This window comes from Sarcophilus harrisii, chromosome 6 (genome assembly GCF_902635505.1).
Source record: "Sarcophilus harrisii chromosome 6, mSarHar1.11, whole genome shotgun sequence".
In the NCBI taxonomy this organism is placed as follows: domain Eukaryota; kingdom Metazoa; phylum Chordata; class Mammalia; order Dasyuromorphia; family Dasyuridae; genus Sarcophilus; species Sarcophilus harrisii.
The window spans coordinates 163,045,952-163,063,411 of record NC_045431.1 but is presented as its reverse complement, the minus strand read 5'-3'; the positions used below and the strand labels follow the sequence as shown (position 1 = coordinate 163,063,411).

Below are 17,460 nucleotides of genomic sequence, written 5' to 3'. Positions count from 1 at the left end.
AATTGAAAGAGGTCAGAAGGCTATGACCTCCTTCTCATTGTCATGAATCCTTTAGTACTGAACCTAGCAAGCACAAAGTAACACCATAAAGAACAAAATTGATTGATTTTCACCGAATGTTAATTCATTTTTTATAAAATTATTTTTAGCATTCATTTTTTTCTAAATTTTGAATTCCAAATTTTCTTTTCCACCTGTTGAAAAAGCAAAGGCTATTTTTTAATGTGGGAATTGTCTTTAAGTATGGGCGGGCTATTGACTTATCAGAGCTAAAATAAAAATGAAAAATGGACAACATAAACGGCAGTGTTGCTGACTATATTCATTTTATCCAGAAGTTTAATCAGTATAAAATTAATATCTAATATCTATACCAAGGAGCCAAAAGTCCAGAAAACATCTTGGTCAGCAAACATGAAACTTATTTGCCAGGTGGAGAAGAAGAAGGCTGCCAATGGTAATATTAGTTTACAATTTAAACTCTTAGGAGGAAGATAGACTATTATGTGCAGTACCATTCCAAATAAAATAGAAACAATGGAATGGAAAACTAACTTAAGGCATGTCAAATATCCAACTTAGAATCATTTCGAGGACATTTAAGGATGAAAATAGAAGGATTACAAATGAAAGAAAAAAGGAAAAGACTGGAAAAAAATCACCTTCATAAACAATAATCATTTTTCTCTGTGTAGCATAGTAGTTCCACCAGTTAGACTATATCATAATTCCAGTTGTATTTAAAGCTGCTCTAAATAATACCAAAAATGGAAAGGGTAGCAGCATTCTACGAAATAATTATATGGAGAAGGTGAATGCTAAAGGTTATAAAATTGTGGGGGTATTAAGGGACTGATTTTTTTTAAAAGGAAGAGAAGAGGAAGATATCAAAGACATCAAAAAATTTCAAACCATATTTAAGAAAAAAAAAGTGACCAAAAGAACATTACTAATTACTGACTTTTAAATCTCCTTTCTCATCTATACAGAATCATGAGTCTTTAAATTGAAGGCCTTGATAAGTGCATTAATATTCCATATGCAGATTTTTTAAAGTAACATGCAACAATGGACCACATCTTTATTTTTTCACAATTACCCAAAAGATGTAGAGAATATAAGGTCTGGTTGTGCTTATTGTTTGTTGAATATGAGAAAATATTTGACTTAGAATAGAATGTGGGCTTAGCAGCTCTTTTATATATATATATTTTTTTTAATTCCATTTTTTTTTTCATGATTCTCTTTTTTTTTTTTTTTTTTTTTTTTTTAATTTAATAGCCTTTTATTTACAGGATATATAATGGATAACTTTACAGCATTAACAATTGCCAAACCTCTTGTTCCAATTTTTCACTCTTTACCCCCACCCCTCCCTAGATGCAGGATTACCAGTAGATGTTAAATATATTAAAATATAAATTAGATACAATGTATACATGACAAAAGTTATTTTGCTGTAGAAAAAGAATCAGACTCTGAAATATTGTCAATTAGCTTGTGAAGGAAATCAAAAAATGCACGTGTGCATAAATATAGGGATTGGGAATTCAATGTTGGTTTTTAGTCATCTCCCAGATTTCTTTTCTGGCATAGCTAGTTCAAGTTCATTACTCTCCATTAGAAATGATTTGGTTGATCTGGTTGCTGAGGATGGCCAGGTCCATCAGAACTGGTCATCATATAGTATTGTTGTTGGTATATAATGACTCCTGGTCCTGCTCATTTCACTCAGCATCAGTTCATGTAAATCTCCAGGCCTTTCTGAAATCATCCTGTTGGTCATTTTTACAGAACAATAATATTCCATAATATTCATATACCACAATTTATTCAACCATTCTCCAACTGATGGACATCCATTCAGTTTCCAGTTTCTAGCCACTACAAAAAGGGCTGCCACAAACATTCGTGCACATACAGGTCCCTTTCCCTTCTTTATAATCTCTTTGGGATATAATCCCAGTAGTAACAAGCAGCTCTTTTATAACAAGGTATCTGCCCGCCATCAAGATCATTAAAGATTCCTTTGAAGATGTAACAATAGAAATAATCCCATTTGTTGACCCTCTGCTGATGAACTTGAAGTGAGGCTTAAACAGGGAGACATGCTTGCCAAAGGTGTTTGCTACCATGATGGAGGAGATCCAGCACAGAATCAAGGTCAAAGAGATTTCCTGTGGGTGGTAAGTTTGTACAGATGCTCCCAATTGGGGATGACATTTTGCTGATTAAGTCAAGCTCCAGAACATTACAGGACTTTCTAGAAGAGGTCTGTAATCACAAAAGGAGTTTAGCTTGTCCATCCATAATAGGAAAGACCAAGTGATGTATATCTGTAATACACACACACACACACACACACACACACATCTAGAATAAACAGTACAGATAGAAAATGGGGTGAGGTCAGAGTTGAACAGGAATCCTTTCAGGACATTGTAAAACTCTTTGGCCCCAGCTTCTGAAGATGAGGGTAGAAAGAGTCCAGAAGAACTATACTACATATCACCCTCCCAGAATAGCCTGATGTGATAGGCAGTGTACCAAATCCTTGGTCCCCTTCCTCCATAAAGAAGCATGGGAAGGTGCCATGTTCTACCTATGCTTTGGCACCAAGGTTGGTTATTACGATTGGGCAAAACTCAGGTTTGATTTTTGTTCTTTCTAGTTGCATTGTAGTCACTGTATACATTGTTTTCATGGATCTGTTTACTTGGCCATCTTTTTAATACTGTTATTTTACCATAACTACATGACATTGAATTGTGGGACATCACCTTCCAGACCTACAGGTGAGTGTTGCACATGGGGCAGTGATGGGTGAGAGCCGACTGAAATCTGAAGCTAGGAAGGAGCTGTGAGCCGGAGGAGCTACTGGCTATGGGCAAGAGGGGCCAACTGGCTTCCTTATGAGCTCCTATGAGCTCCTCCTCTCGGGCAGTCCTGTGAGCACTTGTAAAGAATGGTGCCCTTGTCTTTTTGTGATTCTTATGGCGAGGAGGAGGAATGAGTGCTGGGAGGAAGGGAGACTTGTAGTCTACCAGGAGGACCCCTTTGGTGACTTCTGTGAGGGCTCTGATAAGAATCTCAATTTGGACCAGCATATGCTCTTGAAAGAAATTGTGAAATTGATGAGATCCAAGAGCAGTTTGAGTTTTTGAGAACATTCTACCATGTGTGATTCTTGTAAGTCTTATATAGTCTTGTGTGTTCCTCTGATCAGCTTTTTTATTTTAAATAACAGAAAGTACTAAATAGTTTGATGAGTTCTGCTTTGTAATCTTGAGATCTGATACTGTTCCTTTCTTTCTCTGTTTTGTATTTTTTCCTTTAGATTTTTTCTTTATACCCTTTATTTCTCCAGATGAAATTGTTGCTATTTTGTGTAGTTCTGTAGAGTAATCTGCTATGGTTTGACTTACACTGAATTTAGAAATTAATTTACATAGTAATATTATTTTTTGCACAGCTAGATGTTATAGTGGGTAGAGCCCAGAACCTGGAGTCAGGAACACTCATCTTTCTGACTTCAAATCTGGTCTCAGCTACTTCCTGTGTCCCCTGGGCAAGCCACTTAACCCTATTTGCCTCATCAAAAAAAGTGAATTGAAGGAGGAAATAATAAACCTGTCCAGTATCTACCAAGAAAACTCCAAATACAGTCCTGGTCAGTCATGATTAAAAAACATGAAAACTATTTTTATTATATTTGCATGGCCTAATTATGATCAGTTAGATCTCTCCAATTACTTTTTATATTTTTGTAAAGAATATTCTGGGGTGGCTAGGTGGTGCAGTAAATAGAGCACCAGCCTTGAAGTCAGGAGGAGCTGAATTCAAATCTAGCCTCAGACACATACTTAACACTTTCTAGATGTGTGACTCTGGGTAAGTCACTTAACCCCAATTACCTCAGGGGGAAAGAAAATAATATTCTTTATATCTTGATTTATATTTTCTAGCCACTCTCATAATCTTTGCAACTAAACTATTCTATTTTTTATTATAGCTTTTTATTTACTATATATATATATGCATAGGTAATTTTTCAGCATTGACAGTTGCAAAAGCTTTTGTTCCAATTTTTCCCCTCCTCCCTCCCCCAGATGGCAGGTTGACCAATACATGTTAAATATGTTAAAGTAGAAATTAAATACAATATATGTATACATATCCAAACAGTTATTTTGCTGCACAAGAAGAATAGGACTTTGAAATAGTGTACAATAAATCTGTGAAGGAAATCAAAAATGCAGGTGGACAAAAATAGAGGGATTGGGAATTCGATGTAGTGGTTCATAATTATCTCCCAGAGTTCTTTTGCTGAGTGTAACTGTTACAATTCATTACTGCTCTATTGGAACTGATTTAGATCCTCTCATTGTTGAAGATTGCCACATCCATCAGAATTGATCACCATATAGTATTGTTGTTGAAGTATGAAATGATCTCCTGGTCCTGCTCATTTCACTCAGCATCAGTTTGTGTAAGTCTCTCCAGGCCTTTCTGAAATCATCCTGCTGGTCATTTTTTACTGAACAATAATATTCCATAATATTCATATACCACAATTTATTCAGCTATTCTCCAATTGATGAGTATCCACTCAGTTTCCAGTTTCTGGCCACTACCAAGAGGGCTACCACAAATATTCTTACACACACAGGTCCCTTTCCCTTCTTTAAAATCTTTGAGATATAAGCCCAGTAGTAACACTGCTAGATCAAAGGGTACGCACAATTTGATAACTTTTTGAGCATAGTTCCAAATCGCTCTCCAGAAGGGCTGGATGTTAAATTATTCTTTTCTATGGTCTTCAGACTTGTATTTTTTTGTATAGTCATTTTTTCTTCTGGGTTTACCTTTTGGGTTTCTCTTAAAACATGGCATTTGCCATTTCTTCCTATCTCCCTTTCTAGATTGAGACTTTGTACCAGGGTTAGGCCTTTATTCCTTCTTTTACTTTTGGATGGAATTATGTAAGCCCTGTTTGGCCCTGCTTCCTTTGAAATCTGAGTTCTGGCTGCCATTGTAATTCTGCATGTGGTAGTTGGGACTAGGCCAGGCCCACTCTTCACCTATTCCTGGTTTCTACCTCCTCTGTTAACCTCTTTCTCTGATTCCTCTTTGCATGGTTCTCAATTGGTCCCATCATCACAGATATTGCATATTACAATGGTCTTGGGCCTCTTTTAAAGGTCCTTACACTAGATGGTGTAGCCTGCTGTTCTTTGGTTTTCTAGATTACTATTTTTTTCGGGGTCCCTTTTCTACCTTTGCTGCAGTGTTTGTGGGGAAGCTAACTTGCCTTTTCTATATTTTTTGCTCACTAGCATTTTTAACTCAAAAAATAATCTCTTTAATGATCTATTGTACAATTTTCTACGTGATCAAAGTCAAGCTTACAGGTAGAATCCTTTCTCTTCCCCTTTCTGAAAATTAGGACATCTACCCTTCATTCTCCTGATTATTTTCCTATTTCATACAATCTTTTAGATATTACTGATTTAGCAATCACAGCCTCTAGTTCTTTCAGGCCCCAAAGATATAATTCATTTGGATTAAGTGACTTGAATTCATCTTATTTTGGATATTCGCTCCAATTTTAGTAATTTTTGTCTTCTCATTTTAGGTACAAGTGTCATTACTCTTGATAGAGAAAACAAAACTTTTGAGCAGCTCAGTCTTCTTTCTGTTTTCAGTTATCATTCCATTCCAGAAAATGATCTTATCCCTTCCTTGATTTTTAACTAATATAGCTAAATGTGCCTTTTTATGGTTTTTATCTTCTCTTGCTAGCTCATTCTGAGTTTTGACATTCTTGATAATGTTTTTTACAGGATCTGGCTACTTGACCTTCCATATTTTGGATATCTTTTTTTAGAATTGTAAGTTAGTTAATGAGCTCGCAATAATTTTTTATCGATCTCTTAAGAAAAATCCCATTTTATTTTGAGTAGAATTGTTTCCTTCCTATGTCTCCAGAATTTCATTCTAGAGCACCTTCCATCTCTCCTGGGTTGACTTCCTTGTTGAGTATTAGCTTTGGGGATCCTATTTAACCTTCTTTTGAAACCTCTGAAATGTTTTCTCCAAATTGGGGGTGCTTGTCAGACTGTCAGCCTGGACAGCTTTTGTTAGCTGGTGGGTGTCCTTCATTCTCGAAGAGGACCAAATGAGGTCACTATATTGGAACTGAGTTACAGTGTGTCCAACTGTGGCTGATCAGACTAGTACATGCTCAGAGTGCTCTGCCACAAGTTGAGCACAAATAGTCCCTATGAACATTTGGGGGGTTTCTTTAACTTTGTGTATCTCATATTTCTTTTGGGTTACTTTAATTCTGCTTGACTCATAGGGCACAGCACCTCTCTGATGAGGATTCCCCAGGTTTGGTACAAATCTAAGAGTGTGTGGTCACTTCCTCCCGAGATTCTCATCATTCACACCCTAGCAATTTGTTTCTCTTTGTTAGTAAGAATCAGATCTAGAATAAAATTTCTCTTTTTAGTTCCTCCTGTCTTTTGGTGGCTTAGTGCATAGAGTACCGGGTCTGGAGTCAGGGAATCTCATCTTCCTAAGTTCAGACACTGGGCAAGTCACTTAACAGGTTCCACATCTACAAACAAGCTAAAGAAGAAAGTGACAAACCACTCTTGTATCTGCCAAGAAAACCCTTAAATGGGATCACAAAGAATTGGACAAAACTGAAATGACTGAACAGTAAAAACAACCTTTTTATGGATACAATTGTGACTAAGGCAAGTCAAGAAATGATCTCCTTCTTACCCAGGGAGAATTCAGCAAAATGCTTGGATAATTGAAGCTGCCTATCCCTACTAGGTCTACTTCTATGCCAAATTTTTCATCTGTTCACTCTTTCTTTTCCAGGTGACCTGGAGTCTATATACTGAAAACAAAATCACTTTTGTTTCTTCCTCCATGACCTTCACCATGTGTTCTCAATCCAGATTTTGTCCCATTAAGTCACCCATCATTACAGTTTCATGTCAGCTATAATATGATCTGTTTCCCAGAGTAGCTTCTATTTCTCCTTCACCCAATTTCCCTTCTTTATACTTCTTTTCCAAGCTTTGCATTCCTTCTCATCCCTGGAGGATGATTGTAGGATTATTGACAATGCAAGCCACATAAATGTATATTTTCCAGGGAGCCAAAGAGAGGAATTGCATGGGGGGTAATTCTTGAATGTGAAAGGGCCAAGGTGATGGCCGAGGGGGTCCTGAAAGGATCAGCTGGCAAGGAAATAGGGGGCTTGGGGTTGAGGCAGATTGGCCCTGGGAAAGTTGATTGAAGGGGAAATAGTATAACCTTCTACAAATCAGTAATACCCAGGAGATGAAAAGCGCCTCCTTGTATTGGTCATCTAGGGTTTTTGTTGTTATTTTGTTGCTTTAGTGTGAATATTTATGCATAGATCTGAGGCTAAGGGACTGCCTCCTCCTCCAGTTTTTTCTCCTGCGAATTTGGCTTCCCTTAACCTCCTGCTGCTGCTAGCCCCCCCTCCCCCTCTCTTTTTAGTTCAGAGCCCTTTTCCTTAAGATGATAAGACACCTGGCCTCAGCGGACTTCCTTAATCGGCTCTATCTCTAGGCAAGAATCTTTCATTCTGGTTCTTCATTTAAGGGTTTTTGTTTATGACCTTGGGAGCACACATGAACATTTCCTTGCACAAAGAGCAGAAAAAGAGTCATCCAGGTGGTAAGAAGCCAGGTCGAGGGAATTTCAAATCCAGCCTCTGACTTTGGCTTCAGTCACTGAACCCCTGACTTGTCTTAATTTCCTCCTCTGTAAAATGGGGATCATAATCGTACCAACCTCCCGGTTGTTTCAAGGATCAAATGGGCTTTACATTATGAAGTGATTGACACAATGCCTGGCTCACAGTAAGTGTTTTTTATTATTATTATTATCATTACCCTCCATGGGGACAATTTCCTTCTAATTTTTCAAAAGTCCTTCTCCCTTGACTCTCAGGGAAACTCTCAATCTACAATCCATGAAAGAGCTCTAAAGAAGAAGAAGAATCCCAGAGCAGGCCAGCCTTCTCTTAATGAATGTATTTTGATCCAAGTTGTCTATGGGTCTTTCTTAATAATAAAATCAGAAACAGATGGGAGTACAGCCATTACTAGGTAATATCCAGTGAGATAGTTTGGGGTCTGTATTTTGAAGTTTTAAGGAGGACACCTCTGATTAGAGGGCAGAGCAGGGAGCTCCTTCTAAAACTTCCAATTAAGGAAAACAACCCAGGGCAACCACCTCTTTTCCCCATTAGACTATACTTTTCTCTGTCTCATACCTCATCTGGAAACCACTTAATCCTTCAAGATTTCCTCTGCCCTGGAACTCATCTCTACCCTCTGCCCTAGAGTTCTTTTGATTAGAGGATTCTTGGAGCGATTTTCTTCAGGCAAAATATGCCCAATTCCACTGGAAAAGTTTTTCCATAGTTGACATCAGGTCACTTAATAGGAATATCCTTTGAGTTCATCCATCCAACTTCCTGTTCCAAACTTAATTATTCTCCCATCTATTTAGGAAGACCAGCAAGAGAGATCCTGTCAAATTCTATACAAACATCTAGATAAATTATAAAATATTCCATTGCTCTGCCTGTCTCATGATCCCTAACTCAGACTGTCTGCTCTGTCATAAGGAGGATTATTAGGTCAGTGATCACCACCATGAAAACACATTGGGATTTGTGTCTTGCCCACGGTAACCAAATAGTAAAATTTTCATTCATGAAGGAGAAAGTATTTAACATTGTAACATATAATGATCATACCCCAAAACTGACTCTCTCAGCTTGAATCCCATCTACCTGGTGAGATAGAAACAAAAATCTTTTAACATAATTGTTGACAAGTAATTCTTAATTAACTAGATGGACAAGTTCCCATGAATGATAATCAGAAATGAACAATTCTATTGATTTAAACTAATACTCTCTACCTAGTTTAAAGGAAGACCAGGCCTTCCTTCCACCTCTCACAGTTCAGCACTATCTTGACAATTCAAACTAGTTCTCCTCTCATCTCCAGTGCAACATTTCAGAAGGGGGAAAGCATCATGGTATATAATGAGAAAGAGGCTAGATTCAAACCTTGGTTTGGAAAACAGCCTGCCTCTGCATCTTATCTCCTCTCTGGACCTTGATTTACTCATCTGAGAAAAAAGAGGGCTGGGTTGAAATTTATTCTTGTTTTTTATAATCCTGTTATAATTATTTTTAATAATCATAAAGAGTTTGGGCAAAAGGGGATAAGATATTTAAAGTCTCAGTAAGTGCTGTTTTTCTGTGTTTAGTGATTCAAATGTGTAAGTGGTTAACTTTTATCAGCATCTTTGATATACCAGTTAGTTCAGGAAATAGTTCAGGAAATTATACTGATTTAATGCAAAGACTTAGGTATATGTATCATGGCTTAAAATAACATACATGTAATGGAAAATCCTAAAATAGGGGCAGCACATTCTGATCTGTGAATTTCCTATCCCTCTAGCTTAAACTTTTGAATTTAAAATATGTTGAAGTGTTAAATTGGAAAGTATACCAAGACTTAAGGGAAGAATGTAGAGAATTGGAATTAATGTCCTTCAAGCTATTGCAAAGTTGGTGAACCCTTAATTTTGAGGCAAATTAACTTAGAATGTAATGATTTCATTCTGCCCATTTATCACTTCTGGCTTAAATGATTTTTGTGAATAAAAGTATGATGTGAACAAAATCACAGGGAGCAGCGTTCACACAATACTGTATTATTGTCTGCTAAGTAGCTTGTATTTTGAGGAGTTTTAAATTTTATGTTGCACTTTTTTTTCCAGTTAACAAGCATTTTTGTCTTCCTTTTATCCCCTTCATTAAATTTTAAAAAAAATCCTTTGGAATGGATATGCATAGTTAGACAAAACAATTCCCTCATAGGCTGTGATGAGAAATTTTTCTTCATCTTAAGCTTGATAGATGACATCTGAAACAGTTTTTTAAAAATCTGCTGTTACAACCAATTCCTGTAATTAACCATGGAACTTTCATTTGTTCATAATAATAATAAAATAAAAACTCTCCCCCATGAAAATAAATCCAGAATGATCCCCAAAGTCTTAGTGCAGCTTTAAGTTTATATAACTTATATAGTTTATTTAAAATTATATAGGTGTTCTATATGTGGATATGTATCTATATGTGGCTTAAATAGTACATAAACACACACACACACACACACATATATGTATGTATGTATAGCCTAAATAGCTTACATAAATATATAACATAGCTTAGAATTGAACTAAGGCTTTTGGGACACCCTGTGGTTACTTGAAATCTAGAAAGAATGTTGCAGCTTGGTAACATTGTAGATAGTATACTGAACCTGCTGACAGGTTAGCTGAGTGAGATAAAGAGCTGAAACTCTTGAGTTGATGCACTGAGGTAGGACAACCAAGCACTTAAGGCTAATTATCCATTGGACAATATTCTATTAGCATATGCTTGGAAAATGGCCCTTCCCACTATTTTGAGCTGGCTTGATAATTGGTGTATACAGAGAATTGTAAGAGGGACTGGGGGTGGAGTAAGACTGGCCAGGATCACCCTGAGCAGGAGACAAAGAAGGAAGGTCGAGGAGATTCTGCTTCCATCCAATTTACTCCTACCCCTAAAGACCAAGGACTTTTGCTTATCCTGACTCCAGCTGATTCTAAGGTATCCAGGGTGCTAACTTGGTCTTCACAAAGTGACCTTTAGCAAGTCACCCTCTGTCTCAGTTTCTCCATCTATAAAATGGGGGTATCGTTGTACCTGGCTTCTATTATTATTGTAAAGAACAAATAAGATATTTGTAAAGTACTTGGCAACCTTTAAAAAGCTCTATATAAGTGGTAGCCATTACTGTTATCCTTAGAGTAATACTATTGGCTATTATTCTTCAGTCTTTATTGGCAATGTGTCATAGCCAGCCCACATAATTATGTGCTGCTTGCCCTCTGTGATAGTGTAGCCACACCTTTAAAAGGTTTGCCTGAAAAAGATGAACTTTCTGGAGCCAGACGCTTAGTTTTTGTTTGTCAGTTTTCTGAAGGAATTACTGTTATCATCATTTGGGCTTTGTTCGGAGTTCTGCTATCTTTCAAAAGTTATCTCCCCTCATGCATTATCATAATCTTTGCAGAAATTGTTCTCCTGGCTCCCTACCACCCGGGCTTTTCAAACTCCCTTTTTCTCCTTATTTGGGTTTACCTTATCCAATCCAATAACGTTTATCAAATGCAATAGGTACTGGGCTGAATACTGCAGATACAGTTAATAAAAAAAGAATCACAGATCCTCCCCTCAAAGACCTTGCAGTCCTGAGGAAAATAATAACCCTAACTTATTTTCACTGTTTTCAGTGTTGATAGTGTTGCCAATGTATAAAATCAGGTTATTTCATATAAACATAATGTAGTTTTGCAGAATGAGGTAGTAGCCAGGTGGCACAGTGGAGAAAGTGCTGGGCCTGAAGTCTGGAGGACCTGAGTTCAAAAGTGGCTTGAGTGAGACACTGGCTGAGTGACCCTGGGCATGTTACTTACCCCTATTTGCTTCAGTTTCCTCATCTGTATAGTGAGCTGGAGAAGGAAATGGCGACTCTGCCAAGAAAATCACTAATGCAGCCATGGAGACTGTATCATCTATCTTCCTAACTGTCCGTCCATCTACCTATCTAGATAGAGATGTAGAACAATTGATAATTAGACTCAGTCTTGCAGAAGATGAGATCAAAAGGGGCCCTCCCAAAGTATGAATAGGCCCACAATAATTCAATGCACATGTCTGACATTAGGTCAGTAACTTCATCCTTGGGTATAAAAAAGGACAGCACATTAGTGGCTTGTATCAGAATAAGTTCTTATCCATGAAACTAAATAATTTTTGGTTGTACTCTTCCTTCTCAGAAGGAATATCAGGAATTTGATTTCATCTTTTTCTGCTCTGTTGAGTCCATAAACTTCTTAAGAGCCGGAAGAACTTTATTAAGCCAGCTCAGCAAGCAGAGTGTTTATCTCTAATCCAGTACTGGGTTTTCTTTTCCCTCTAAAGTCTGGTTTCATTTGAAGATGTTTCCCCTCCTCTTCCCCCCCCCCCCCCTTTTTGGTTTCTGTGAAAACTTCCACTTCCTCTAATACAGGATGTCCCTAAAGTCTTAGTGCTTGTTTACCCTTTATCATTACAGAGCTATCTGATGTAACCGTGACATATGCATTCTTAAAAACAATACAAATCACACAATTAAAAACCACAGAGTTTATGGGGGAAATGGGGTCAGGAGCACAGTGCTCAAAGGCTCTAACGGTGACAAACATAAAAAAGGTTGCTGGGGGGCAGCTAGGTGGCCCAGTGGATAGAGCACCGGCCCTGAAGCCAGGAGGACCCGAGTTCAAATGTGACCTCAGACACTTAACTCTTCCTAGCTGTGTGACCCTGAGCAAGTCACTTAACCCCAATTGCCTCAGGGGGAAAAAAAGTTTCTGTGTTGTTTCAGTTGTATCTTAGTCTTGATGACCTCACTTGAGGTTTTTTGGGGCAAAGATATTGGTGTGGATTGCCATTTTCTTCTCCTGCTCATTTTATGGAGGAGGAAACAGAAAAACAGAGTTAAGTGACTTGCCCAGGGGCAAGCAGTTTAGGATGTGCCTGAGGTCATATGAATCTTCCAGATTCCAAGCCCAATTAGTGTTCTGCCACTGTACCATCCAGCTTCCCCTAGATACTAATAGGTAGGAACCTAATGAAATTGCAAGCCCATTTTTATACATGTTAAATGGTTAAGAAGTAGTACCCCAGGGTAACTTTGAGCACAGAGGAAAGCCAGGGCAGAAGGGGCACAAGTGATGTGCCTCCCGGGCCTTCTAAGCACTCCACTACTGCATCAGCTTTGTATGGATAAAGACCTGAAATATGCTTGTTAGAGTGGCCAAGGTTGCAGCCCATGAGTTATTCTATAGGGAGCACTTTTCTCAATTCTCTGAATTTTCAGTAAATTGAGAAGCAAACTGAAAATTCACTTTACGCTCAAACTATTCCCTAGAATACATTATACAAGATTCGAGAATCTTTACATGCCGGCCTATTTAAAAAGTTACAAAGACTGTGATTGTTTATTTGGTTTTATTGTTTAAAGGGGAATTCATAATATTTTTTTTTCAGTGTTCTTCACATACCTCTTGGGGCGTAGGGTAAGGATGAGGAGTTGTTTCAATTGATTGAGCTGTTCCAAGTGATGATGTAAGATTAGACTATGCCCGGGAAGTAACAAACTCTAACCTGTATCTTAATTAACAGTAATCCCTTTTACAAGTAGACATACATCTTGGCTCTATTTGGAGAGTTCACTATCCCTAGAGGCACTTTTAGCTAACTCTATTAGGAAAAATTTTTTTATAATAGTATGCTGTTATTTGTAACTTTTAATTATAATATATTTGACTGATAAAATATTAATGTGCATGTATATGTGTATACATGTACATATATTATAGCACTGTGTATGTCTGTGTCTGATCTCATTTAATTCTTACAACAACATTGAAAAGGAAATAACTCCATTTTACAGATGAAGCAGCCACACCCTGTCTAGGGTCGCCCAGCTAGTTAAGTGTCTGAGGCTAAATTTGAACTCAGGTCTGCCTGCCTGACTCCAAATGTGCTCTGTCTCCTGAGCCATCTATATTATTATAGGAATCACAGAATTTTTGTTTAAAAATAGCAAAATATCAGTTTTTTCCTACCATTTTAAGAAAGTTTCAGAATTAGAGAAAAAATTCTTGATGAGGCTTAGTTGATACGTTTTGTGTAACCATCTCGCCTACAAATAATAATTTTTTTTGTGGCATTTTTCCAACCCCTGGCACTACAGAATTTGAATAGAACCATTCTATAAGGGCTTGGAGGTATCTTAGTGGTTGTTACCCAGTACTGATCTTGATCTTACTCATGTCCAGAGCACAGAGAGAGCTTTCATCTATTGAGGATCTAGCTTTCAGGCCTACTTCGAGTATATCTTTAATTAGCAGCATTCTCCTTTATGGGAGAGGCCAGGGTAGAAAAAGGGAGAGATTATTCCAGGGAGAAAGGGGGAGCTTCTGGGGAAACATTTGCCGTGCAGCTGACGTGGTTTGTTATCAGAATGAGAAGATATTCCTTGTTCAAGGGCAGGAGACTGGGGGGGGGAGGCAGTGACCAATACTTTTAGAATTATGAAAGAGGTCCTTTTGACCAAGATTGCACGGTTGGAATAAGTCTTTAGACCAGACTGCAATTGTCTCATTTCGAAGGATAATAATTGATTTTTACAGCAACTGTATCCTTTACATGGCCTATTTTATTTCTTCTTCTGCAGCAGTTGGGGACTTTATCTCTAGGTCGTCCCCAGTTTGAATGGATGCAGGGATCTCTATGTTGTTAATCAAAATGTCACAAAATGATTGTGATTTTTATTCCCCTTCTCCCCCCCCCCCCACTTCCCCATTCAAGCAAATCTTTTAGGAGGGCTCTTGGAACAGCCCCACTATTCTGCTACCTTTCTCAACAAAACCAAGTTTGCCCCATGCTTTGATGGTGATCTGGGTGACATAATCTCCTCTCTTCTCAAGAACCTGTTTCTATAGTAGCTTTCTTTTTTCTTTTTCCTCTTTTTTTTTTTTTGCTGAGGCAATTGGGGTTAAGTGACTTGCCCAGGGTCACCCAGCTAGGAAGTGTTAAGTGTCTGAGACCAGATTTGAACTCGGGTCCTCCTGACTTCAGAGTGGGCTGGTGCTCTGTCGACTGTGCCACTAGCTGCCCTATCTATAGTAACTTTTTAAAAAACTTTCATTTTGTAAGCATTTCTATAGAAAACTGATAAATTTTTACTATAGCATCATTGATCAGTTATCACAAAAACCCAGGAAATGACCCAAACCCCACTATTCCTTAGCATGGCAGCTCTCTTGACCCGTCTTTTGGGTGGTTCAGGCTTATTCTCAAACTCATTGCATTGAGTATTTCCTCTGCTTGCTATAATGTGAAAAAACATCCTGCCCATGCAACTAATGTGTTGAAATGTACCTATTTTCAAATGGGCAATTGTAATATCCATCATTCAGTTTCTTCAGTTATCCAACTCTTTGTGATTCTATTTGGGGTTTTCTTGGCAAAAATATTGGAAGGGTTTGTCATTTCTTTCTCTAGCCCATTTTATAGATAAAGAAACTGAAGTAATAAGCAAGATTAAGTGACAACTAGGAAGTGTTGGAGGCCACATTTGAACTCAGGAAGATGAGGTGCTCTATCTCTACCTCAATGTCCTAATTTTAAAATTAGGCAGAGAATTTTAATTGTACTCTTCTTCAAGAAGAGAAGCTTCATAGCAAAATTACTGGGTAAGGTGGTGGTGGTGGTGGTGAGGTTATATCGCTCTGTGATTTCATCCAGGTAGGAAAGACCCATTGTGGAAGATCATATTATCAAGATGGATTTCTGATGCTTTTATCATAAGATTTGATCTTCTGATTTTTCTTGCACAGCATGATAAATATGGAAATATATTTAGAAGAATTGTTCATGTTTAACCTGTATTGGATTACTTGATGTCTAGGGGAAGGAGGGAGAAAATTTGGTATATGAGGTTTTTCAAGAGTGAATGTTGAAAACTTATTTTTGCATGTATTTTGAAAAATAAAAAGCTATTATTATAAATTTAAAGACTTAATCTTAGAAGGCTTTCCTAGGGCCCTGAAGAGGGAGGATCACAGAGCTAGTATGTGTCAGGCAGAACTGGAACATGGGATCTCCTGCCTCTGAGGCTTTTCCTTTGTCCAATATGCCAGGCAAGTTGGCTTTCAGCCTAGAGAGCAAAGTGTTTTTATGTTCTGATCCCCTCTACCTGGCAATCTCATAATATAGACCCCTTCTTAGAATTATGTTTTTAAAAACAAGGGACAGCTAAATGGCACAATGGATACAGCACTAACCCTGAAATCAGAAAGATCCAAGTTCAAATGTGACCTCAGTTTCTTATTAGCTATTGTTATAAATAAATCAGTGCAGAAAATAAAAGGCACAGGATTTCAAAGGAAGTCAGTTACATATAAATAGTTATTTAAAAAAAAAAAAAAGCAAATTAAGTGCATGGACTAGATTAAGAAACCCCACTCTAGAATGAACTATTTCGGTCTATCTAAATTCAGGGGTCCTCAAACTATGGCCTGCCGGCCAGATGCGGCAGCTGAAGGCTATTATCCCCTTCACCCAGGGCTATGAAGTTTCTTTATTTAAAGGCCCACAAAACAAAGTTTTTGTTTTTGCTATAGTCCGGCCCTGCAGCAGTCTGAGGGACAGTGAACTGGCCCCCAATTTAAAAAGTTTGAGGATCCATTCTAAATGATTATTTCTCATTTACAGAATTACAGAATATGTGAGACAAAGGATCTTAGTGATAACTTAGTCCAATAGTACTGACTTAAAAGAAGAAAGGAATTTTTAAACAAATGGGAAGAAATAGAAGTCTAACAATCATATCCATGAATATGGATGGATTAAACAATTTGGTAAATTTAACACGAGTAATAGTCTGGATAATGGGACACAACCCTCCAGTTTGTTGTATACATTAAATGATTCTAAACAAGTAAGAATTATAATCATACTCTTTAGCAAAGTAAGAAATAAAAATTCACCATATCAATAGATAAATCTTATAGCAATAAAATAAAAATTTACAATATCAATAGAAATAATTCCTATAGTATAGGAAAACCTTACACTTAAAAAAGAACCATACACAATAAACCAGTATCAGTACTAAGCAAATATAACAAATGACAATATCAAAATCTCTCATGAAAATGTTGCCTGAATGACCCAAAAAAGATATAGGTAAATAACACAGTAATAGAAAGAAACTTCAATGTTCCTCTCAGAGAATCTAGAACTCTCAACAGAAAGTTAAGCAAAAGGGGACATGCAGGACTTAACTGGAGAATATAGAACTGAAATATTTATGGTGATTTCTAAAAGGAAAACATTAAAGAATATACATATTGAGCTCCACATAGTAGCTTTACAAAAAAGAAAAAAAAGGCCATGTGCTAGAGTGTGAAGACATTTGAAATGTAAGGAAGTTAAAATGCTAGGTATAGATAAGGAGCCATAAAAATGGCAATTCAAGGAACACAAGCAAAAGATAGAAGATGAAGATTTAATATGACATCCTTAGTGGATGGAAGGAAAAAAGTTAACAGTAGCTGCATGTGAGAGAATAACAGTGAGACAGCCTACAAAAATGTATACTGCATAGCTAAAACAATCCTCAAAAGAAAAATTAGATCCCTAAAAACATGCATTAACAAAACAGAACAAGAATTAATCTGGAACTTAGGGAAAAATACAATGCCAAACTTCAAGTAAAA

The 17,460-nt window shown here is 37.3% G+C and overlaps 1 protein-coding gene and 1 long non-coding RNA gene across 10 annotated transcripts in view; one reads left to right on the top strand and one right to left on the bottom strand.

Annotated features, from left to right (window-relative positions):
• RUFY3 (RUN and FYVE domain containing 3) overlaps window positions 1-17,460 on the top strand; it is a 127,749-nt gene that overhangs the window by 47,934 nt on the left and 62,355 nt on the right. The window contains exon 1 of one of the 9 annotated variants that reach the window (XM_031943925.1): window positions 8,612-8,854. The exons of the other annotated variants lie outside the window; for them this stretch is intronic. The gene's annotated coding sequence lies outside the window, so the exon portion shown is untranslated. Of the gene's footprint in view, window positions 1-8,611; window positions 8,855-17,460 lie in introns of those variants that run through there. 9 annotated transcript variants of the gene reach the window in all.
• On the bottom strand, window positions 7,983-8,410 carry LOC116420138. The gene is made up of 2 exons (XR_004230406.1): window positions 8,327-8,410; window positions 7,983-8,114 (listed from the first exon to the last, which is right to left on the bottom strand). It is a non-coding gene; the product is annotated as an uncharacterized LOC116420138 (long non-coding RNA).